At 42.5% G+C, this 24,910-nt stretch overlaps 1 protein-coding gene across 3 annotated transcripts in view; it reads left to right on the top strand.

Moving 5' to 3' along the window:
- Nucleotides 1-24,910, top strand: part of carhsp1 (calcium regulated heat stable protein 1) — a 96,818-nt gene that overhangs the window by 7,381 nt on the left and 64,527 nt on the right. Inside the window, exons 1-3 of one of the 3 annotated variants that reach the window (XM_068056141.1) lie at nucleotides 12,918-13,133; nucleotides 18,399-18,530; nucleotides 20,738-20,792. The exons of 1 other annotated variant lie outside the window; for it this stretch is intronic. The gene's annotated coding sequence lies outside the window, so the exon portion shown is untranslated. Of the gene's footprint in view, nucleotides 1-12,917; nucleotides 13,134-18,398; nucleotides 18,531-20,737; nucleotides 20,793-24,910 lie in introns of those variants that run through there. One more of the 3 variants, XM_068056139.1, reaches the window with a different exon arrangement.

Raw genomic sequence — 24,910 nt, 5'->3', positions numbered from 1 at the left:
GGTTGGGTGACCTCTTTGCGGAACACCTCCGCTCAGTCCGCAAGCATAACCCCGAGGTTCCAGTTGCTTGCCATTTTAATTCACCATCCTGCTCTCAAGCCCACATTTCTGTCCTTGGCCTGCTGCAGTGTTCCTGTGAAGCTCAATGCAAGCTCGAGGAACAGCGCCTCATCTTCCAATTAGGCACTCTGGATTCAACACTGAGTTCGATAATTTCAGAGTATGACTTGCATTATTTATTTTTCTTTATTTTAAACCATGTGCCTGTCTTAAACTTGCTTTTCATGTTTTTGCTTTTAGTTAGAGCTGTTCATTATTCTGCCATTAACACTCTCTGGACTAATGCTTTGTCTTTTACCACAACTATTAGCACTCCCTTTATCTTTTGTTCCATGACATCTCTGTCATTTAATCCCTCTTCCCTCTGCCCTATCAGACACCTTCCCTTTTGTTCTTGTTCCACCCTCCCCCCTTTCACTCGCTCAAAACGTAATACATTTCTAACCTTTGCCAGATCTGATGAAAGGTTACAGACCTGAAATGTTAACTCTGTTCCTCTCTCCACATATGCTGCCAGACCTGCTGAGTATTTCCAGCACTTTCTGTTTTTATTTCAAATTTCCAGCATCTGCAGTATTTTGCTTTTATTACCACAACCATCTTCCTTTGTGCTTGGTATGACTCCAACCAGTGGAGAGTTTTCACCCAATTCCCATCGACGTCAATTTTGCTAGGGCTCCTTGAAGTCAAGAGCAGTTACTCTCACCTCACCTCTTGAATTCAGTTCTTTTGTCCACGTTGGTACCAAGGCTGAAATGAGGTCTGGAGCCGAGTGGCTCTGGTTGAACCCAAACTGAGCATCGGTGAGCAGGTTATTGCTATGTAAGTGCTGCTTGATAGCACTATCAATGACACCTTCCATCATTTTGCTGATAATTGAGAGTAGACTGATGGAGCGCTAATTGGCTGGACTGGATTTGTCCTGCTTTTTGTGGACAGGACATACCTAGGCAATTTCCCACATTGTTGGATGGATGCCAGGGTCGTAGCTATACTGGAACAGCTTGGCTAGGGGCATGGCTAGTCTTGGAGCATAAATCTTCAGTGCTACAGCCGGAATGTTGTCAGGACCCACAGCCTTTGCTTTATCCCATGCTTTCAGCCGTTTCATGATATCATGTGGAGTGAATCAGATTGGCTGAAGATTGGCATCTATGATGCTGGGGACCTCAGGAGAAAGCTGAGATGAATCATTCACTTGGCACTTCTGGTTGAAGATGGTTGCAAATGCTTCAGCCTTGTTTTTTGCACTGATGTGCTGGGCTCCTCCATCATTGAGCGTGGGGATGTTTGTGAAACCTCCTCATACTGTCAGTTGTTTAATTGTCCACCACCATTCACAACTGGATGTGGCAGGACTGCAGAACTTAGATCTGATCCGTTGGTTGTGGGATCGCTTAGCTATGTCTATCACATTCTGCATCTGCTGTTTGGCATGCGAGTAGTCCTATGCTGTAGCTTCACCAGGCTGACATCTCATTTTTAGGTATGCCTGGTGCTGCTCCTGGCATGCCCTCCTGCACTCTTCATTGAACCAGGGTTAGTCTCCTGGCTTGATGGTAACGGTAGAGTGGGGAATATGCCGGGCCATGAGGTTACAGATTGTGGTTGAATACAATTCTGCTGCTGCTGATGGCCCACAGCGCCTCATGGATGCCCAGTTTTGAGCTGCTAGATCTGTTCTGAATCTATCCTATTTAGCACGGTAATAGTGCCACATAACATGAAAGACGGTATCCTCAGTGCGGAGTCGGGACTTTGTCTCCTCAAGGACTGTTCGGTTGTCACTCCCACCAATACTGTCATGGGTAGATGGATCTGCAACAGGTAGACTGGTGAGGGCAAGATCAGGCTGGTTTTTCCCTCTTGTTGGTTTCCTCACCATCTGCTGCAGGCCCAGTCTGGCAGCTATGTCCTTCAGGTCCTGGCCAGCTCGGTCAGTTGTGATGCTACCGAGCCGCTCTTGTTGATGGGCATTGAAGTCCCCCACCCTGAGTACATCCTGTGTACTTGCTACCCTCAGTGTTTCTTCCAAGTGGTGTTCAATATGGAGGAGTACTGATTCATCAGTCGAGGGAGGGTGGTAGGTGGTAATCAGCAGGAGGTTTCCTTTTCCATGATGCCATGAGACTTCATGGGGTCCGGAGTCAATGTTGAGGAATCCCAGGGCAACTCCCTCCTGGCTGTATACCACTGTGTCACCACCTCTGGTGGGTCTGTCCTGCCGGTGGGACAGGATATATCCAGGGATGGTGATGGTGGAGTCTGGGACATTGCTGTAAGGTATGATGCAGTGAGTATGACTATGTCAGACTTTTGCTTGACTAGTCTGTAGGACAGCTCTCCCAATTTTCACATAAGCCCCCAGATGTCGGTAAGGAGGCCTTGGCAGGGTTGACTGGGCAGGATGTGCTGTTGTCATTTCTGGTGCCTGGGTCGAAACCGATTTTATTCTTTTTTGACTTTTCTGTAGCGGATTGGATAAATGGATAAATAACAAGATTAGAAATTAGTAAAAAAAAAAGGCTCTGTAAGGATTATAAGAATAATAATGGAAAAACTGAAGGAGAACGAGAAAATAAAAAAGCTAAGAGTGGGATAAGGAAATCTAAGAGGGAGGATGAGGAAATATTTTGAAAATATTAGAAGGAATAGTAAAACATTTTACTAGTATATCAGTAAAAAAGGGAATTGTTAAAAGTGAAGTGGAACCTCAGAGAGGAGAGGATTGTCAATTTGTAGAGAATGTTCAAAATGTGGCAGGGACTTTTAATAAATACTTTGCAATGGTCTTTACTAAAGAGAAGGATGTTGAAAAGGAAGTGAATCCTCAAATTGTTGAGAGTAAAATGTGTGATATTATGATGGTTAAAAGAAAGGTTATAGGTGTGTTAGGCTAAAGATAGACAAGGTACTATGTCCTGACACGATACACATTCGGATCATGAGGGAGGCAATTGCTGAAGCCTAAGATCTGACGATAGGTCATCCATCTGTAACCCTAACTCTGTTCCTCTCTCCAAAGATGCTGCTGGACCTGCTGAGTATTTCCAGCATTTTCTATTTTATTTCAGATTTGCAGCATCCTCAGTATTTTGCTTTTCTAAATAGAAGCAGTTGATGGGTCCAGAACTAGAGGTCGTAGGTTTAGAACAGAGGAAGAGAAACCTCTTTTAGACAGAGAGTTGTAAGGAAGTGAAATTCACTTCCAGGGTTAGTGGTTGAGGCAGAAACTATATCAACATTTAAAATGCGATAGGATTAACTAAAAGAGAAAGAAGGGATATAGGAACGAGATGAGTAAATGTGATTAGGACTATTTCTTCAAATTGAGGGTAAACACCAACACAGACTGCTTAAGCCAAATGTTTGTTTTCCATGTTGCAATTGCTCTGTATCTGGAAATGGGAATTGCTACTTTTGATAAGTGGCGGAGTCAGGAGAGGTCATGTTCCTCCCGCCAACCATTTTGAGGTCAACCAGCACAGTTTTAAAGACCTTTCTACATTTTTCTTCCAGGTACCTCCGTCACCCATCTTCCGCCTCCAGGTATTCTTCTAGGCCATTAGATTAGGTATCTCAGCATTTCTCAGTTCCCAGCTCTCTCCCCTTCCCGCTAAGTTTCAAATTTGACACCCCTGCCCAATCAGCCAAAACTAGCTCCACCACTGATTTTAGCAGGGGTTTGCTACATCAGAAAATTAAATGTAGGTGAAAGATGGAAGCACAGCTTTCCTGGAGGTATGAGATGTTTATGCCACATATTTGATGTCCTACACCGAGTTAAATATTCTCACATTCAATCCTTGCCATTTTTCCTTTGGCATCAACGAAGACAATCAGAATATCATCTACTTTTTTTGTAATGAGTTCTTTGATGACTGATGAGACTTATTTTTGCTCAGAATGACCATCTGCAGATTGAACTTTGGATTCCAGATACTCCAGGTTGGGAACCTTGATTTTTTTAAAGTGAGATTTCCTCAGCTGGCCTTTACATTCAGAATCAGCAACGTGATGGGCCTCATAATAACAGGTGCCTTCATGGATAGTTTCACATCATGCTTTTTAACCTTGCAATGTTGTTCCGAATTACGGATGTCTATTTTATGTGTTAGAAATACAGAATTACAAATACTGTACCCCAGTTTGGAGTATTGGAAGACTCAATCACAGAGATAAAATCATGACATGAGGAGACTGAACTATTACCTGGTTCATTGTTATACCTATGGAAATTGGTGTATTTTCCAGGAGAATTATCTCCATATCATTATGGAAAGGGATAGAAAGTTAAAGACTTACAGGTAAGGAAATTGGAAGGCACACAGTTCTTTGATCATTGAAATCGAGGTTGGAATCCAGCACATGATGTACATTTCTTCCCTATCTTTCCAGATATAAGAATCCTAAATAAAATGAGCAGTTTCAAACCAATTTCCAATCAGAATGGGCCCAAAGCAGCAAAGTTCTGCATAGCTGTGGTAGGCAGAATAATAACTTAGCTGGCGATTTTATATCTGTAACTCTAGGGTAAGTTGGGATGGGGGTTAAAAAGTTGGATAGAGCCAAAATATGCAGCAAAACTGAAATAAATGGTTGAACTTCTAGGAAGGCAAGGAAATTTTACATTTCATTGAGTTGCTTTCTAATTTTAATTATTCTAAGGAACAAAGCTTATGAAACATCTCTGAACATAAACACTAGGGGACAGTGTAAGATAATTTTTCATAGCTTGCTGGTCTTAATATTCTGTTCAGATTGGCCTAAAATTTCCTGGAAACTTTCACTTTTGTTGCACTGTTTTTTCTGAAGGAATTCGTGTGCAACTGATCAGCGCAGGGTTTATGCTGGAACATTGGCATGCCTGAATTTCCCAATCATTTGTGCCGTTCTTAAGTTACATCTGAAAAAACCTAATTTAGCTCCGCACCCCCCATGCAAAGGACTGGAGAAGGCAAGTTTCCTGCATTCATGCTGGTTCTGATTGAGTGTAAATTGGCACCCATAATTTCAGACACAGCAAGTCACAACTATTTCTGATGCTTCATAATGATTTTTAAAAACCTATAATTTCTTCTTATTGAGACCTGCACAGTATTTTCTTTATTTTAGAATGCATTTTATGACATCAGAATCTATTACGATAAAAATGGTAAAGCTTCAACAATTGCTTTTTCTTAACATGAGTAAATGATGGTTTCATGGCATTGAGCTTTAATGTTTGCAACATTCTTTGGGCCCTGATTGTCCATGCTGATTTCTACTTGTTTAATGCCAGTTCTTACATTTGAGCTGATGCTAATAAGACTCTCAGGAAGTTTCAATTGCTGTCAGCAAGATCAATTTAGAGTCTGGCGTAAATTTTGGCGTAAATTGGATTGAGGAAATTCTTGTTCTTATTTTAAGTTGACATAAGCAGAAGAGTTGTGATCGAGTGTAGAATTGGGATTATAAGATTAAAACACTTGATCTCTTCAGATGATTGTTATAGAAAATGTGAGAAATAGGCGGCACAGTGGCGCAGTGGTTAGCACCTCAGCCTCACAGCTCCAGCGACCCGGGTTCAATTCTGGGTACTGCCTGTGTGGAGTTTGCAAGTTCTTCCTGTGTCTGCGTGGGTTTCCTCCGGGTGCTCCGGTTTCCTCCCACATGCCAAAGACTTGCAGGTTGATAGGTAAATTGGCCATTAGCAATTGCCCCTAGTATAGGTAGGTGGTAGGGAAATATCGGGACAGGTGGGGATGTGGTAGGAATATGGAATTAGTGTAGGATTAGTATAAATGGGTGGTTGATGGTCGGCACAGACTCGGTGGGCCGAAGGGCCTGTTTCAGTGCTGTATCTCTAAACTAAACTAAAAGTTAAGTGTTTCAAGCAAACTATTGAACACTGACACTAAGGAAGTGCTTCAGAATTTTGAAATCTGGAAATTAATACAATTGAATAGTGTTACGGACAGGGATGAGAGAGAGAACTGAAACCCCAGTTCCCTTCCCTTTACTGTCTGTAATCATTATTTTTTCTGAAAAGGAAGATGGGTGTGTTTCTTAGCTCCTGAGTTTATGGCCAAGTTGAATAACCAGCAGAAAACTTTTCGTAGATTGAAATAAAGGGGATTATTTTTATTCACACGTTCACCCCAAAACTCTAATGCTACGTCACTCACTCACCACTCACACACACACTCGGGAAAGAATGCTGTTAAAGAGGATAGTGCACTTTTACAAATTACAAACGAAGGACTAGTTCGTAAGTTACATGATTTGGCTCAACTTGGGGAAAAGGCATGCATTGCGGGCCCAGCAAAGAAGGCATTTTCACTCCTGAAGTATACCTAGCTGGAGCTGTATATCGAAGTTGTTGCAGGATTCTCTTGAAGGGGTGGATTTTCAGCTGGTCACAAAGTTAGTTGCTTGTAGACTTCTGGTGTGACCTTTTTCCTCAACCGAGGATTCCCCCCCACTGTAGTTGACAGGGCCCTCAACCGTGTCCGGCCCATTTCCCGTACCTCTGTCCTCAACCTTTCCCCTCCCTCCCAGTCAGTGACAGGGTTCCCCTTGTCCTCACTTTCCACCCCATCAGCCTTCATATCCAAAGGATCATCCTCCGCCATTTCTGCCACCTCCAGCGTGATGCCACTACCAAACGCATCTTCCCTTCCCTTCCCCTGTCAGCATTGCGAAGGGATCGTTCCCTCCGCGATACCCTGGTCCACTCCTCCATTACCCCCACCACCTCATCCCCGTCTCATGGCACCTTCCCCTGCAATCGCAGGAGGTGTAATACCTGCCCCTTTACCTCCTCTCTCCTCACTATCCCAGGCCCCAAACACTCCTTTCAGGTGAAGCAGCAATTTACTTGTACTTCTTTCAATGTAGTATACTGTATTCACTGCTCACAATGTGGTCTCCTCTACATTGGGGAGACCAAGCGCAGACTGGGTGACCCCTTTGCGGAACACTTCTGCTCAGTCCGCAAGCAGGACCCTGAGCTTCCGGTTGCTTGCCATTTCAACACTCCCCCCTGCTCTCATGCTCACATCTCTGTCCTGGGCTTGCTGCAGTGTTCCAGTGAATATCAATGCAAGCTCGAGGAACAGCATCTCATCTACCGATTAGGCACACTACAGCCTGCCGGACTGAACATTCAGTACAATAATTTCCGAGCACGACAGCACCCCATTTTACTTTCATTTTTAGTTGTTTTTTCTTTTTTTCTTTTTTACATTTTTTACAACCCTTTTTTTTGCATTTATTTCATTTCATCTTAGTTTGTTCAGTTTGCTTACCCACTGTTTTTTTCATGTTTGCACTTGCTGCTGTTCAATATTCAGTCCATTAACACCTTTTCTGTACTAATGCTTTGTCTTTCAACACACCATTAACACATTGTTTGCCTTTGCTCCATGACGTTTTGGTCAGCTATGTGGCCTTGTCCAATCTACACCTTCTCCTTTGTTATCTCTTGCCCCACACCCACCTCACTTGCTTATAACCTGTGACATTTTTAATATTTGTCAGTTCCGAAGAAGGGTCACTGACCCGAAACGTTAACTCTGCTTCTCTTTCCACAGATGCTGCCAGACCTGCTGAGTGGTTCCAGCATTTCTTGTTTTTATTATATATTATGATCAATGCTTCTATAGTTCACCCAGAACAATTTGAAGTTCAAAGCCATTGCTACACAATGGGGGATGGACGGTGGCCATTCACACCTACCTTTATTTAACTGGTTTTTTTACAGCTCTCTTTGTTAAGTTTTGAGCCCAGAGACAGTGAGTCTAGGAGTTCATCGATATTGAGACAACAAATAATAGGAAGTGTGAATTCCACAAATGGGTTTTGTCTTGGTATGTCCATTCAAGGGAGACACTCCACCCATGGTCATTCAAATAGGAACTTTACGGAGACTTGAGATACTTCCGAGTCTGGGCCGAAATTGTAAAAGTCACCTCACCCTCGGCAGCCACCTTATGTAGCATTTTGATGTCCATTGTGATTCATTTAAAAAGAAAATTCTGTTCCAAAAGATGGGGTGGCACAGTGGTGCAGTGGCTAGCACCGCAGCCTCACAGCTTCAGCAACCCAGGTCCGGTTCTGGGTACTGCCTGTGTGGAGTTTGCAAGTTCTCCCTGTGACTGTGTGGGTTTCCTCCGGGTGCTCCAGTTTCCTCCCACAGTCAAAGACTTGTGGGTTAATAGGTAAATTGGCCATTGTAAAAAAAAAAATGTCCCTGGCGTAGGTAGGTGGTAGGAGAATTGAGGGAAGGTGGGGATGTGAGAGGGTAAATGGGGCTAATGTAGGATTAGTATAAATGGGTGGTTGATGGTCAGCACAAACTCGTTGGGCTGAAGGGCCTGTTTTGGTGCTCTATGACTCTAAGATTCTATGATCATATAGTCCACATTCAAATTTGCACTCAGTTTGCACTCAGCAGGGTTCGACAGACAGCAATGTGATAATGACCATTTGCTTTCAGCAATGTTGGTTGAGAGATAAATATTGGCCAGGACACCAGGGAGAACTCCCATAATCTGCTTTGAATAGTGCAATAACTCTTTTACAACACAAACAGAAAATGCTAGAAATACTCAGCAGGTCAGGCAGCATCAGTGGAGAGAAAAACAGAGTTACTGTTTCAGGCCTGTGACCTTTCATCAGAAAGCTCTTTTACATCCACCTGAGAGGAAAGAATTGGTTTAACATCTAATCCACATGACAGCATCTCTGACATTGTAGCACTCTTTCAATGTTGCACTGTAGTGTCACCCTAGATTTTGTGTGTAAGGCTCTGAAGAGGAACTTGAACCCACGACCTCATGACTAAGAGGTGAGAGTGCTATCACTGAGTAACAAGTGACAGGCCAAAGGAGGAACTAAAAACAGAAAATGCTGGAAATACTCAGCAGGTCTCTCAGCATCAAGAGATGCAGTGGTTTTTGTCGAGGTTCATCCCAAGCAGCTCTGTAACACAGGAGTCTGTGCTCTACGGGCTGTTCCCAGGGACGCACACCGAGACAAACATCAACTGCTGCTGGAGGACTATCAATTCGGTGAAAGACGCCCTTTGGTCTGCCCGAAACTTGCTGGTCTTCCAGTGCAAAGAGTTGTCCACGACCGAGTGTTGCAGACTGGCACATTCCAAGGTCCAGGACTACGTGCTGAGGGACGCACTAAAGCTTGGGGCAGCCACAGCAAAGGCTCAATGGGGAAAGACCACAGTGTAAAGTCCCCCCACCAAGCTGAACTGAGGGGCTGGATCCATGGGAAACCCCTCGAACTGTATCGGAGAAATTTTGTGTGCTGGAAATGTAAAAATGTACATGGCATGACAATGAAATGGAAGGGTTGTGAGGCAACTCATGATTGTATAGAAGGAAACTGATCACCTTTGCACTGTTTGTATTTTTTGACTTGATGCTGTTTTAAACTGTTTGGGAATGTAATTTTTACAGATTTTTATGAATAAAGTATATTTTGGAAATAAAAAAAAAGTCTCTCAGCATCTGTGGAGAGAGAAATAAACTTAATGTTTCAGGTTGATGACCTTTCATCAGAACTGGGAAAAGTTAGAAATGTGATAGGTTTTAAGTGGGCCAAATGGGGGAGGGTGGAAAAAGAAAAAAAAGGAATGTCTGTGTTAGGGTGGAAGACAGGAGACAAAAAGAGTTGGTTGCGCAAAGCCAAATGGAGTAATAATGGGACAAGTAAAGAAACAAAAGATGTGTCCAGATGAGGTGTGAATGGCAGAATAATGAACAGCTGCCATCTGAAAGGAAAACAAAATAAAACAAGATTAAGACTGAAACATGCAAAGAAAAATAAACAAAATTGGGGGTGGGGGTGGGGGTGGCGGCACAGGGTGGGTGGTGCAGAGATTATGGTCTGAAATTGTTGAACTCAATGTTGAGTCCAGAAGGCTCTAAAGTGCCTAATTGAAAGATGACATGCTGTTCCTTGAGCTAATATTGAGTTTCACTGGAATGTTGCAGGAAGCTGAGGACAGAGAGGTCAGCGTGAGAGCAAGGTGGAAAATTAAAATGGCAGGTGACCGGAAGCTTGGGGTCATGCTTGCAGACAGAATGGAGGTGTTCCACAAAGCAGTCACCCGATCGGTATTTGGTCTCCCCAATGTAGAGCAGATTGCATTGTGGTGCAGTGGTTAGCACCACAGCCTCACAGCTCCAGTGACTCAGGTTTGGTTCTGGGTACTGCCTGTGCAGAGTTTGCAAGTTCTCCCTGTGACTGCGTGGGTTTCCTCCCACATTATTATTATTTTTTTTTATTATTATTAGAGATACAGCACTGAAACAGGCCCTTCGGCCCACCGAGTCTGGGCTGACCATCAACCACCCATTTATATTAATCCTACTCCCTGGTGTGCAGCAAGGTTAGACTCAGACCAAAGAAGTTGCATCATTCCAAGCAGAAGGGCCACCCGCACATCAACACGAGCAGAATTTCTCATCCACAGCTGTTACAAAAATTTCTAAATTCACTTGTAACAGCCCTTCAAAACACTCCCACAGGGGATGCTGAGACCAAGTGGGCCCACATCAGAGACGCCATCTATGAGTCAGCTTTGACCACCTACGGCAAACGTGCGAAGAGAAATGCAGACTGGTTTCAATCTCATATTGAAGAGCTGGAACCTGTCATAGCCGCTAAGCGCATTGCACTGTTGAACTACAAGAAAGCCCCAGCGAGTTAACATCCGTAGCACTTAAAGCAGCCAGAAGCACTGCACAAAGAACAGTCAGGCGCTGCGCAAGTGACTACTGGCAACACCTATGCAGTCATATTCAGCTGGCCTCAGACACTGGAAACATCAGAGGAATGTATGATGGCATTAAGAGAGCTTTTAGACCAACCATCAAGAAGATCGCCCCCCTCAAATCTAAATCAGGGGACATAATCACTGACCAATGCAAACAAATGGACCGCTGTGTTGAGCACTACCTAGAACTGTACTCCAGGGAGAATGTTGTCACTGAGACTGCCCTCAATGCAGCCCAGCCTCTACCAGTCATGGATGAGCTGGACATACAGCCAACAAAATCGGAACTCAGTGATGCCATTGATTCTCTAGCCAGTGGAAAAGCCCCTGGGAAGGACAGCATTACCCCTGAAATAATCAAGAGTGCCAAGCCTGCTATACTCTCAGCACTACATGAACTGCTATGCCTGTGCTGGGACGAGGGAGCAGTACCTCAGGACATGCGCAATGCCAATATCATCACCCTCTATAAAAACAAAGGTGACCGCGATGACTGCAACAACTACCGTGGAATATGTTAATTGTGTGTTGAAAGACAAAGCATTAGTACAGAATTTGCCTTTTCTCCATGACCTTTTGGTCAGCTATGTGGCCTTGTCCAATCTGCACCTTCTCCTTTGTTATCTCTTGCCCCACCCCCGCCTCACTTGCTTATAACCTTTGACATTTCTAATATTTGTCAGTTCCGAAGAAGGGTCACTGACCTGAAACGTTAACTCTGCTTCTCTTTCCACAGATGCTGCCAGACCTGCTGAGTGATTCCAACATTTCTTGTTTTTATTTCAAATTTCCAGCATCCGCAGTATTTTGCTTTTACTATATAAATAAACGTTGTTGTTGTCATTATGAACCTCTCTGCCTCTTTTTCCTCTTTTAAGCCATTTACCCTAATATCTCCTTATGCAGCTTGGTGTTAAATTTTGTTTGAGAACCCTCCTGTGAAGCACTTTGGGACATTTGACTTTGTTGAAGGTGCTATATAAATACAAGTTGTTGTTTGCATTCAGTCATACCCCAAACATTTTGATGCTGACATACAGTCCAGTTATATTTGTATTATGATAAAAATAACCTCAGGATCATCTAACTCTTCTCCTTCCCAAACAATTGAAAGCTTTGGAAAATACCTTTTCAGCAAAAAAAAACTTCTTTTACAGATTACTCAGTACAGCAAAGAGGGAGATTTTGTAGTTTGGTGCCGAATCTTTTTATGCTAGTAGATTTCCCCTACTGTTATGATGTGTTGTAATTTTTTAAAATTTCAACCAATTGGAAACAATGATGCATGAAATGTGACATGATGGAGATCAAATTTGTGCTATCATACCTTTTTAATATTAAGTAGATATTAATATTGAGTAGAACTCCAGTGGCAGTACTGACAGTCTATCCAAGAAACCATCCAAATGATACACTCTCCTGCAATTCTGACCTCTTGCATAGCCTTGATTTTAATCACTTCACCATTGGCATTCATACCTTAAATGCTTATGCTCGAAGCTGCAAAAATCCCTCCCTAAATCTCTCCACCTCTCCATCTTTCTCTCCTCCTTTAAGACACTACTTAAAACTTATCTCTTTCATGAAGCTATTGACCTTAATATCTCTTCGGTGTCAAATTTTGTTTTCTGTGGAGTGCCTTGGGATGTTTTTACTATGTTAAGGACATGTTGTTATCAAAATAGAGATGTTTTCATGTGATGTGGAAATATTACAGGAAGTAAGTGAGATGCTTGCAGGAAGTGTGTGCTGTAATTAAGACATTTTGCACAGAAGCAGCCCATTCATCGCATGGAACCTGCTGCATTTTGTTAAGCAAAGAAAAAATCTTTTAATCGTTAATCCTTACATCCTGTTCTCTTTCCATGTTTTAAACACCTCAATTTCTTTTACATTTATGTCCCTATAGGGCAGTGCCTACCACCCTTTATGGGAAGTATTCTTTTTTCCTGAATTGCCTTTTAGCTAGATAGTTTCTAATTTTAAAGATTCCCCACTAGAAGGAAATCTGAGGTAATTCAGTCTTTTGAACAGCTCATGCAGTTGACGCTTGAGTCACACCCCCAGGAGGATACAAACCAGATGCACCCAATCAACCCAAGAATACCCAGTGTCTTCCATGTGAAATCTTTGTGGAGGGTGATGGATTTAGAGGAATAAAAGCTCTGGGGAACAAGGCACTACTTTCTTTAACGTCAGGTCAGCACAGGAATAGCGAGTGGGTGTGCACAGTGAGTGTCTGGAGCAGTAACTTGTCCTCACTCAGTCAGTGAGCAGCTTCTCTCGGCAGCTACAGGTAGGAATGGTCTGAAAATGGTCAATGAATGCCTCCCACCTGTCTAAAGGCAGGTCAAGCAGAATTGGACGGGGCTCTGCCACCCTCCTCTTGTTTAATCATTTTATCTTGGGGCTGCTTTTGCTGATGTGAAACTTAACTGCGGCTCCCTTTGTCGTTTTGTTTCGATTTTAATTTGCGCGGTGATGTTTTCTCAGTAAATACCGAAGCTGAATTAGAGCTTTGTTTTTGTGTGTGTGTGTGAGAGCGCGGAAGTTAATAGATTGCATTTAAAACTTAAAACATGCTTCAGCCTCAAACCTCTGCATGAAATGGTCTTCGCGCCAAATAGGAAGCCTGAACATTGAGCTAAAGGTTGGAGAAACTTATCCTCCCTCCAGACCCAGGCTTAAGAGATATTTTACATTTTTTTTTGTGTGAAAAGTCAGGATTCAGCCCGCAGTTCGGCTGCTTTTTTTTTTATGACTTGGACAGTGAATCATTCGCCATTCCTGTAATCGGAATGTCTTAAATGACTTCACAAACATTGCCAGGCGAGGGAAACAAGCCTCCCGCCCTCTGTGGACCTCCTGAAGTCTTTGTGAAATGTATCCTGCATGGAACAGGAGGCCGTCCCGCTGCTAAGGTTACTTTACCGCGGCTCCCCTCATATTCATCAAACCCCTCTCCTGCCCTTGAACTGCTTCAGTTGGAACTTTTCCCCACAAGTGAAAATGCTCTGTAACTAAAGGGCAACGTTTAATGTGCAGAGGAGTATTTCTGTTTGACTTATGCAGCATTAAAAACAAAATAGTTCCTCTGTGGAAAAATAATCTACCACAGTATGTCTACCAACAGCTTGATATTTAGTGAGATTGCACATGTGGAGCCCCTGACATTGTTAGATTTTTGACTGTAACCAGTATGAGATTAAAAGGGGTACAAATCCAGCCCAATCTAATGGTATGGAGCATAGAAATTTTGGCACAAGCTGTAAGTGTTCAGTTCTCCAATTGGAGCTATCTAATCTCCCTTTCTGTGCCAATGTGATAAGAAATACATGCAAATTAAAATGTATAGACTTGAACAAATGACATGAGCAATGGCAGATTTGGCACCCCATCCACCACCTTAAACATTCACTCCCTCCACCACTGACGCACAGTGGCAGCAGTGTGTACTATCTCCAAGATGCACTACAGCAACACACCAAGGCTGCTTCGACAGCACCTTCCAAACCCGCGACCTCTACCACCTGGAAGGACAAAAGCAGCAGCTGTGTGGGAACACCACCACCTGCAACTTCCTCTCCAAGTCATACACCATCCTGACTTGGAACTATATCGTTGTTCCTTCACTGTCGCTGGGTCAAAATCCTGGAATTCCCTTCCTAACGTCACAATACCGGATGGATTGCAGCTGTTTAAGAAGGCGGTTCACCACCAGTCTCAAGGGCAATTAGGGAGGGGCAACATGCCATCAACACCCACATCCTACTAAAGAATATTTGGTTTTAGATTTGCATATTCCAACAGATGACAAGGCTTTCTTAATCTTGCTGCCAAGTAAATTGGTTACAAGGTTATAGCTGGTGATAGTCTATGCAGCAGTCTGCGAGACTGGAATAGAAGACATATTAGCAGGATATGTCTTGCCACATTTCTCATTTGTTGTTCTTGCTGAGTTTTGCAGGGGAGTCAGTAGCTTGCATTGTCCAGATTCCTGGCTAAAGAAGGTTGTAAGCACAACGTCGGAAAATATGTAAAAGGAAGCAAGCAGATTTTAAATTTACTTTCAGAAATGTATTTGTTGTCCCAATTTATGTGGTTATTTCTTCTCATTTCTGTATCACTATCTAAATGCAGTTCAAATGTTTTGAGACTTTGATAGGTACAAAAATTATATCAAATTGTGCTGAGTTAGTTCAGCTAGTTACTCATTAAAATACTTTGATATATCCTTATACTTTGAGAAAGGAAGTGTTAAGCAGTTTGTAAGTACTGTACCATCGGTTTTATTAGGCTTTTGTTCATTAGATTTAACACTTTTGGTCCATTATACTTTTGAAAATGTGTATTTCCTGATTTAATAAAAATTAATTACAACTGTCATAAAATAAATGCTGTTTCTGCAGCTGCTAATCTGCTCAATCACACCCAAACCTCCACCTTTGATGCCTTGCCTTCGGCACCATTAAAACTATTACTCTCTCTTGCCTTAGTCATTGCCCTGGTGCAGTCTTCATCACCACTCCATTAAGTCCAGGGGACATAGGTTTGAACATTTATGGTGGACAATTGGTTTAGCCATTCATCACCAGATGTCCCATGACCATGGTGAACTATCCCTCCTCATACCTCTTGGCCTATCTGCAGTCTTTGATACAGTTGACCATGCTGTCCTCCTCTAATGCCTCTCCTTCATTGTCCAATTGGGTGGAACTGTTCTTTCCTGGTTCCATTCTTATTTATCCAGTTGTAGCATGAGAATTGCTTGCAGTGTTGTCTCTTTTGCTCCCTGCACCATTACCTTTGGAGTCCCCCATGGATCTATCCTTGGCACTGCCTTTTCCCCCGCCCGCCTGCAATTTATGGCATGAAAATCAGTGAATACTACCAGTAGGATGCGTATATATAATGAGGAAGTACATAATGGGTCAATTACCATTTGTATCAATGGCTTCAAATTAAGCTCGAGAATCTCTAACTTCAGTGGAGTTTTCAGTTTTATGTAGTGAATTCAACCAAGTTACTATTGTGACAAAAGCAGTCAAGTTAATCTGTCAAATTAATCCCTCAAACAGGGTTCAAACATCCGATCCCAGAAGAGCTTGTTGATTTGTTCAAATTTTTTTTTAAGCACCTGAGTGTCAATGCCCATCACTTGTATTAACTCTTGCAGACAACCTCAATGATGCTTCATACAATTAGAGTGTATCTCCTGTGGCATTGCTAACAAATGACTTCTAATATTGTGTAACTTCTATATATATTTACATAGAAATAAAGTAAGCATGTGATAACTAATGGGCTTTTCTGTTGGAAATCCTGTTTTTAAAAAAAAAATTATGGTGTAACTAAACACTTTTGAGAGACAAACTCACTCCCTTCCTGTCTCCTTTGGATGTTGTATCTAAGGAGACCAGTGGTTTTCAATCCATTTTTGGTTGGAGAGTCCTATTATAAATATTGTTATACTGGTGGGGAGGGAGGTTCTGGGGGAAGAAAAGCACGTGTTATAACTCACAAAAACTAATGACAGCCATCCAAACAAAATACTATCTTTGCAAGACATTTTTATTGGTATACAGCAATAGAAATAATATGCTAATTTACAAATGCCTGAACCTCTCTGATGGATCGAAATTTCATATGCCTACCAATCCCTTCAGGTTCAGGCCTATAGCCCAGACTTCCAGTTGGTCAAGGTAACGTCAACTGGGAAATCTAGGCTTCTGCCATAGACTGTCTGTCTTGACTATTCTGACCAAATGTGAATGCCACTAGATGGCTTCCAAAATGGTGATTTTGTAGTTGAATGTACTTTTTAAAAAAAAAAACAGAGATTGGGAACTTTTCTAAATCTGTATTTTATACAAGAATACGTGTACAACAAGATATTTCTTAATGTATCATTGGCCAGGGGCTGCAAGAAGTATAGAGTCTGTTACAAACTGCTGGATAGTTCATGAACTAAAGTAACCGGAGCTCAGACACTGACCTGTGCTGGTAAAAACCAGTTTGAACTAATTAATTTATGTGACAAGACAAGGGAGAGATAACAGGAATAGAGCCTTATTTGGACACTGTGTGATACCGGGGTCTTTGGGCCTGGGCCAATAAGGAGAAGATACGAATGAGGTGAGCAAGCCTAAACCAACCGGAAAGAAACAGCACAGTTTTAAAGAGAATAAGTATGGAGAATCTCAGGCATAGAGCCAGCGAGAAACTCCGGAGACCAGCCATCGCGGAAGTAGAAGACCCTGCGTGAGCAACGCGGCGACGATGCAAAAGAGAGAGAAAGAACGGAAGACCCGGCCAGCGTCAGCTCTCCCCTTTTTCGGGTATTATCCTTTTGTTTTCTGTGACTAGGTCAGGGAAAAGTCAGAGGAACCTAGTGGATGTGCTTATCGATTCTAGTTAGCTTTGTTATTAACTGTATAACACAGTTTGAGTTGCATGCTTTTGTCTAACCAAGTGTATAAGCCTTATTCTTACATTGTACAACAACATGACTAAAGTAAATTTTATAGTTAAAGGAAGGACTGAGTTTCCTCCTCTTTGTACTAAGCCATTAACTGTAGCCGGTGGATTAGGTGGAGGGTGGCTCTCTTGTAACCCTGATATCCCAAACACCCAGCCTGAGCCTGAATTAAGAGGACTTAGTCCCACATGACGGCCAGGATCAAGTGGGTGAAGGGAATAAAGGGGCCAAGGGGGAGTTGACTCCATGCCACAGTTTACAGTATGTTTTTTATGTTCAAGTTGATTTAATTTATAAATATCTTGGATTTACGGTTCTCCCTATTTCACATTCCTCTCATTCCAGGAATGCTTGACTCTTAAAATGCTTCTGTGTTCAGTAGCTTGCTGACATCAGATCTGTGATAATTGAAATTAACTTAAAATAAAAAGCGGTCAAAAGATAGATGGTCTGTAAATCCAGTGCACCCCACCCCCTTCCCCATATTCAGCAGAAGGGTGGCACCCAGATTAATACCCAAATTGTTGGTTTGCAGCTATAGATTGTAATCTTCCCAAACCATCCTTTTTTTTTCTTCCATGCATCATGTTAAAGTTGTCCTGTTGGACTTTTTTTAAATAGCTGATTTGTGACAAGTGTATGTTTTTTTTTCAAATTTGTGTTCGGTACGCAACTTGCTTGTTTCAGTTTGTATTCCCAAAATTGTTGGTGAAGTTCTAATGTTTTGGAAACTACCTCGAAAGAAGATTAGTTTAATAATGTATTCAACGATCTTGGAGTTGTGTTCAAGTATTGGCTGTTCATGCTTAATATGAAGTTAATTTGCTGTGGTGTTAATCCTTTTTAACAAAAAAAAGTTGAACTATTTTGTGCTCATTGCGGTGTTGGTGCTCAGCAGTGTCAACATCACTTGGATCAGCTAGATGCAGAATTTGCATCATCAATGTGCCTTGATCCAAACTCAGAAGAGTAACCCCTGATTACACTAGTGTGACTTTTTTTTCAATTTTTTACACCAACCAACCTTATGATCTCTGAGTCAGATTTATTAATCAGTGCTGAATTAGGAATACTTTTGTTCAGTAGGCTCACGCCCACTCGGAACTGACTGAAGCTGAGACTGAGGATTCATTTGCATAGCCACCTGGGAGCCAGCAGACTGAGGAGATTTTAATATCGGATTGCTGTGTTGGGTCTGATCCTTGGGCCCTAGAGGTGAAAGGCTAATTGTTTAACTGGCGCTCATTCCTACCTTGTATCATGGCTTACTTAATGTCTCGACATTGAACAAAGGAGCTTCATACAATGAATTAGTGTTGGTACTCTTGTATTTGCATGTTTATAATTTCAAAGCTTATATCAATTGATAAAATAATTAACAGGTAAAGCCATTAAAGTAATTTCATAAATCAGCGCATCTTGTACAATAACTTTAAAGCGTAGATTCAGCAGAACAAAAGACCCTGACTCTTAGTGCGTGTAAATGAATGCAGACATTTGGTCCATTATTATGGATTTCATTCTGTTTGATTCATTTTCCTTGATTCCAGTTAGTAACTAATATTGGCCAATTAAATATTTTTTGTGCAAAATTGAGTGCACTGAAAATCGAAAGTTGGTTGTGAGTTCGAGACTCCCTTTAGGACTTGAGGACATAATTTACGCTGACATTAATGGAGTACTTGAGGGAGTGCTGAACTGCCAGGTTCTGTGTTTTGAATGAGGTGTTAAAGTAAGGCACCCACCTCCTTGTTCAGGTAGACATGAGAGGTTCCATAACACTTATGCGAAGAGGAACCAGGTGTTTCCCCAAAGTCTTGCCCAGCATTTCGCCCTCCACCGAAAACAAAGTAGATAGTTAGCCATTTAATTGTCAGTGGGCCTTATGCATAAAATCTCTGTGGCATTTCCTATATAACAGTGACAGCACTTCAAAAATAATCCATTTGGCAGTGAAGGGTGTATTGATGTTTGAGGACCTGAAAAGTGTTAAATGTTTTTCTTTTTCCTTTTTAAAAAAAAAAGTGTTTATTCAGCCTTTTCCTTAGATAGCACCTTGCCATCTAGAATAAGCATGCATTTTTCAGTACAATTTTAAAAAGTGTTTGGACATCATCAGTGAGGTAGTTGTGATGTGCCTGATGGGTGTTCTTAGCCAGACTGCTATCTGTTTCCATCAATTTTAAGCTAAAGGGATAGAGAATGGTTTTTTTTTTGGACTCTAGATGCCAGAAAGGTGCATTAATTGCACTTCCTCATTGTCTGTGTAATTGCTTGTGTAACTGAATGGCATGTTGACCACTTTGGGGATCACTGGTGTCCATGCAGATCATGCTGGGTCAGGGTAACAGATTCCCTTCCCTGAAAGAAATCAGGTGAACCAGTTGGGTTTTTGTAACAAAATGCTGACTTCATGGGTTTTTCTTTTCTGGTGTCACTCCACAGATTCAATTTCACAACTTTATTTGGTGGGATTTGAACTCTTAATAGCTAATCTGATGGTCTGGTATCATAACTGCTACGCTGCAATATCCAACACATTGAGTTAGCCTAGAAGCACTATTGAGGATTGACAATGCTACTAGGAGACAAAATTAAACACAAAATGCCTTACAACATTGATGTGTACAATTCCCAGTGGAATCAAGGTGTTGATATTGTCTTTGCATAAACACTTTGCCAAACCTAAAATGGAAAGTGTCTAGAGGAACGGAAGGAACGATTAGTATAGTAATGTCAAATTCACAGACTTCATTTGTTGCTTTACTGGTCACATCATTGCAATTATAAGAGGCGTATATAAAATTTAGTTTGGTATCATTGCCATGCCCAGTGGAGCTTTGATGAAGTACAGTATTTTTTAAAAAATGTTGAGCAATAACCTGTTAACATGCCAGGTGAATATTCTGTTTAATGACCTAAATAATTATCGAACATAAATTGAACTTGTTTTCATATTTCTGCTAACATATAGTTAAGAAGTGAAGAAGACTGCTTAACATTTTCTTCACTGTGAAAATGGGAATATTTTTAGAACAGCTTGAGAAATGTGTGAGGAGTGTTCTGCTGCTGCTGATCCCTTCTGCTCAGTCTCACATTTCTTTCTGGTGACTGGAATTCCAGTGCAAAAAACAGAACTATGTAGCCTGAACACAGTTACTATGGTTGAGAAATTGGGACCATTTATGCCCATTTTATTTGGGAGTTTAGGGTACTCTTTAGAACACCAAAATGGCATTTGAGGCGAATTGCCTCAGATGCCATATTGGTGAGGATGTTGGTGCATGCTTAGTGTGCAGCCTGCGGAAGAATGCAGAATGGGCAGATCATGACGTTGATCAGCTTGCAATGCTGATTTGTCGCTAGGGGTGCCTTTTTGGAGATAACTGCTTCAGCTAACACTCTCTTTTAACCTTGTTCAGCTGGAAGGACCCACTCACACCGGCATTATTTAAAGGGATCATCGACTGCATACAGGTTAGTTGCTGGTTGATTTGTTTTGGTTGTTGCTTCAGTTCTACAAGAGTTTGGTGCTTTCTGTAGTTGAAGTTGCAGAAGTCTGGAGAGAGTGGTGTGGCAAGTGCAGAAAGACTTTTGCTGACTTCAGGTCTTCTGTACAAACCAGTTATTCCCAGACATGGGTGCACTAGGTACCATCCTTGTTGGAATACAACATGTCTTGGAAAATGTGGCCATGCAGAGCAGGAAAAAGCTGCTGGAAGAGAAAGGTTCTCAGCAGGGAGGGTTCTCGCCCTCTGCCCAGGGTGTTCAGGAAGCACTCAATGATTTCAACCCTGCTACTGGCCATGGCCTCAGTAATGGCCATCCCAACAATGGCCAGCGCCGTCTTCTCCCAGGGGTTGGGACATGTTGGTATGCCCTGTCCCTCTCCAGTCAGCTCTTGTTGCATCTGGTTGCACGCCTCCTTGACTGGCAAAATGTGTCTGAGTGTTGCGCAATCTATTTGGGTGATGTGGCTGTCATGGTTGAATAGTTGGCAGTGTATGCAAGCTGAAAGATGTGGGTATGAGGCTTGTAGTAGTGATAAGTGTGTGAGGGTGCAGTGGAGCATATAAATGTCAAGTATGTGTCCTGATTTATTGATAGACGTTGTTGGTAGGTGAGTGATGCTGTGTGTGAGGCTAGTGGTGCACTTAGTAGGAAATGGTACTTGAAGATGCATTCACTGACCGTGACCACTTGTTTGGGCTTATTGAGCTTCTTGTGGCACTGCATCCAGGTCCTTGGGGCTTGACCTCTGGCATTGGCTTCTACGGCTATCTGCTTTTGAGTGTGTGTGGCTTAAGGGTCTTTTGGCCCCCTGAGAATACAGGACATGTTCTTTGTTCTTTGGTGTGACATCTGTCCTCCTTTCCTCCTCTTCCTCGAAGGCCTTTGGTGTGTAGTATCCGATAACCTTGAGGCTCGTGTTCTCCCATGTTGTGCCATTCTTAACTGTTTCCCAGATCAGTGAGTTCCTGCATGACTGCCAGCTCCTGCTCCAGTTGTAATTCACCTCCCCTTTTACAAGGTACAGGCAGTGCCAGTCACTCACAATACTGTCCCCCTGCTGATGTGTCCAGCCAATGAACAGCAGTTAGCACGAGCTGGATGCAGAGCTCATTCCAATGAGCAGGCAGTATGAAGTTGGCCATTCTGCCTCCATTGCAATCAACAGGCGCGAATTAATCGCTTATCTCCATCCATACGCCTATTTTCGACAGTTATTAAATTTAGCCCTAGTGTATAATTCTAAGAACCAAAGTAAGCCGCAAAGAGGTATTGATAAGAGGATGAAATATTCAGTGTCAGTAAATGTGGTACATTTTGGTTTTTAAAAAGTGTAATAACTATACTCATGGAGGGAAGCTGAGTGATATGGAAGAGCAGAAGGTTTTGGGGTGCTGTTTCACAAGATATTAGAAGCAGCATCTCAAATGGATAGAGCTATAAAATAGCTAATGGAAGGCTGTGTTTTATGGCAAGAGGTATAGTATCCCAAAGGAGAGATGCGATGGTACATGTATATAAAACCTTAGACCATAAATTGGAGTACTGTGTGAAGTTTTCGCACTTTAGCAAGGACATTGAGGTAATCACAAGGATATGGCATAGATTGAATAGAATGCTGCCTGGTATGAGAAAATACAAATAAGGAACATGCCTTCTAAAGAAAACAGCCCCAACTTTTGAACAAAGATGAGTAAAGAGTGATTTGTTGGAGGTGTTTAGAATTGTAAAAGGTTAGGATAGAGCAGATCAGAACAATGTTTCCCAGATTGTGGGACCATAGACACAAAATTAAATGTGAGATTTAGAGTCGGAGAAACTTTTTTTTTAAGGGTTGTGCGAATATGGAATGCACTTCTATAGCTCGAGGTTGCAGAGACCATGTCAATGTTTAATCACAGATGTCTCTTTTCCTTCCATCACCAATGACAACTACTGCTCCAGCGTAGGATAGACACCAACATGGGCTAATTGGAATGAATGGTGTGTTTCCATATTGTGATTTCCATAAATGAAGTAAAATTATGTATTAAGTCTTCTGCTTCCAGTCAAAGTAGGTGAAGCATGTTGACTGAAGCATGATTTTTTGAGATTATTCTGATCTTAGCGAAACTTAACCTTTTTAGAAACATTAGACCTGGATGCTGACTGAGAGAATTCTTAAAATTATAATGAAATGATATAAGAAATTAAACAATTATCAACACCTTGGGGCGTTTTACTACGTTAAAGTCACAGGGTGTTTCTGGTGCCTTGCTTTGGAAGTCTAAACGTTTTTAGTGAAAAGGTTCTGCCCGATTTTTCCTTTTTTATTGCTTCATAATTTTAAACTTGCATCCAGAGTACATTTCAGTGGTGATACGGAGCAAGCATTTGCTTTGCACCCATCTGTGTCCTGGTGGCCATGTATTGGAACAAGGTTAATGAGGTACTTGTATCTCAATACAGTTCTTGAGCCATGGTTTTATTGGGAAAGCACATTTTACTGAACAAAGAGGACTCCGACATGAGGGCGGGAATTTTATGCTCTCATCGGGGGAAAATGACAGCGAGATCCTGTGCCCTCTCTTCTCCATTAGTCCCACTGAATTTAGTGCCAATCAGGCACTTAACTGGACAGCGGCAGGCCTTCCATAGGATTTAGGACCCCACTGCAGGATGTCCCGGCCTTGCAGAGCTGCCGGCCAATCAGAGGCCAGAAGCTGCAGCGCCACCGCGGAGGCAGTGGCTACCGCTGTAGCTGCAGCGACCAGACACCGAGGAGTGGGTTGGAACCAGTCTTAAGGTAGGTCAGAGGGGTCTTGTGGCGGGGGGATGGGAGATCAGCAGCAAAGGCAAGCGGGTGGCCCTCAGCGGGCCTCCCCCTCCCGATGACAAGTCCCTCATTCAGTCACTAAGTGCCTTTGAACGAGGGACCTCCACCCCACACCCCTGGAAGCAGCCCGCATGGTTTTTTGTGCCTTGCTTCCTCTGCGGTGGGAAGAGGCCCTTAATTGGGGGCTAATTACACAGTTAAGGGCCTCAATTGGTGGTGGGTCGGGAAGGTCGTTCACAGGCAGCCAGTGAAGACTTTTTATTCCATCCCTCTGGGCTGGATTTAAATCTTGTTTCGGAGGCAAAAAGGAATTTTGTTAACTTGTTGAGCAACTTAGTCTGAAAAGAGTATTTTTAAAATGTTATTTGTTTGCTATTTCTTCGGGTAAATGATTTGATTTTTGTTTTTGGATGGGAGTATTTTTGGCCGAGAGTCATCTGACCCAATATCTCCTTTTGTGGTTCGGTGTCATGCGTTTATAACGCTCCTGTGAAGCACCTTGGGATGTTTTTATTACATTTAAAAGGTGCTATATAAATATAAGTTGTTGTTGCAGTTGCAGAGTGGTGTGTAGATCAGAGGATACTCATCAATATGATGCCTAGAGGAGAGTGTGAATACACGCTCGTTTTGCTTGGGGCAAGGAATGTAGGAGTAGGCAATTCAGCCCTTCGAGCCTGCTCCACCATTCAATTAGATCATGGCTGCTAATCTACCACAACGCCACTTTCCCACACTATCCCCATATCCCTTGATGTCATTAGTATCCATTTATTTATTGATATGCTGTCTAAAGAGCCTTGGTGCGTTACTGCAGTGCATCTTGTAGAAGGTACACACTACTGCCACTGTGCGTCACTGGTGGAGGGAGTGAATGTTTGTGGATGGTGTCGAGCTTCTTGAGTGTTGTTGGAGCTGCACCCATCCAGGCAAGTGGAGAGTATTCCATTACACTCCTGACTTGCGCCTTGTAGATGGCGGACAGTCTTTGGGGCGTCAGGAGGTGAGTTACTCGCCGCAGGATTCCCAGCTTCTGACCTGCTATTGTAGCCGCAGCATTTATTTGGCTGGTCCAGTTCAGTTTCTGGCGAATGGTGACCCCCAGGATGTTGATAGTGGGGGATTCAGCAATGGTAATAGAACCGTAGAAAAAGTGCAGCACAGAAGGAGGCCATTCAGTCCATCATGTTCAGGCCGGCTGAATAAACCAGCCTCCCAAACTAATTCCACTTTTCAGCACCTGGTCCATAGCCCTGCAGGTTACAGCAAT

This window comes from Heterodontus francisci, chromosome 24, assembly GCF_036365525.1.
Source record: "Heterodontus francisci isolate sHetFra1 chromosome 24, sHetFra1.hap1, whole genome shotgun sequence".
Classification (NCBI taxonomy): domain Eukaryota; kingdom Metazoa; phylum Chordata; class Chondrichthyes; order Heterodontiformes; family Heterodontidae; genus Heterodontus; species Heterodontus francisci.
Note: the sequence above shows the minus strand (reverse complement) of the source record. Positions and strands in the feature narration are given on the sequence as shown.